The sequence below is a fragment of the Egretta garzetta genome, unplaced genomic scaffold (genome assembly GCF_000687185.1).
Source record: "Egretta garzetta isolate BGI_Z169 unplaced genomic scaffold, ASM68718v1 scaffold46, whole genome shotgun sequence".
Lineage (NCBI taxonomy): Eukaryota > Metazoa > Chordata > Aves > Pelecaniformes > Ardeidae > Egretta > Egretta garzetta.
Genome location: NW_009260268.1, coordinates 916,643 through 916,980, shown reverse-complemented (window position 1 = coordinate 916,980; position 338 = coordinate 916,643). Strand labels below are relative to the sequence as shown.

At 60.4% G+C, this 338-nt stretch overlaps 1 protein-coding gene across 1 annotated transcript in view; it reads left to right on the top strand.

The window, feature by feature from the left end:
- Window positions 1–6: 6 nt before the first annotated feature.
- VEGFC (vascular endothelial growth factor C) overlaps window positions 7–338 on the top strand; it is an 80,303-nt gene continuing 79,971 nt past the window's right edge. The window contains exon 1 of the mRNA XM_035897798.1: window positions 7–71. The gene's annotated coding sequence lies outside the window, so the exon portion shown is untranslated. The remainder of the gene's footprint in view (window positions 72–338) is intronic.

The following is a 338-nucleotide window of genomic DNA, read 5'->3' as shown; positions in this document are numbered from 1 at the left end:
CGGCCGCCGCCGCCGCCTACGAGTCCGGCCAGGGGTACTACGAGGAGGAGCCCGATGCGGGGGAGGCAAAGGTAAGGCCGTGCCCCCGCGGCGGAGGCCAGCTCCCCCCTCTCGGCATGCGGCTCCCAGGCCGTTTGAACGGACCGCTTGGAAATCCCACCGAGGCAGATATTTGGGAGAAGCCCTTTTAAGCGTGTGTGTGTGTGGAGCCTTTAAAGTGGGGGAAGGATTTCTTGAAGGAGAAAAAAAGCAAATTGCCTGGGTTTTCGGGGTTGCTGGGAGGAAGGTTCCACGGGGAACGACTGTATTTGCAACGAAACGCAAAACACCTGATGGGC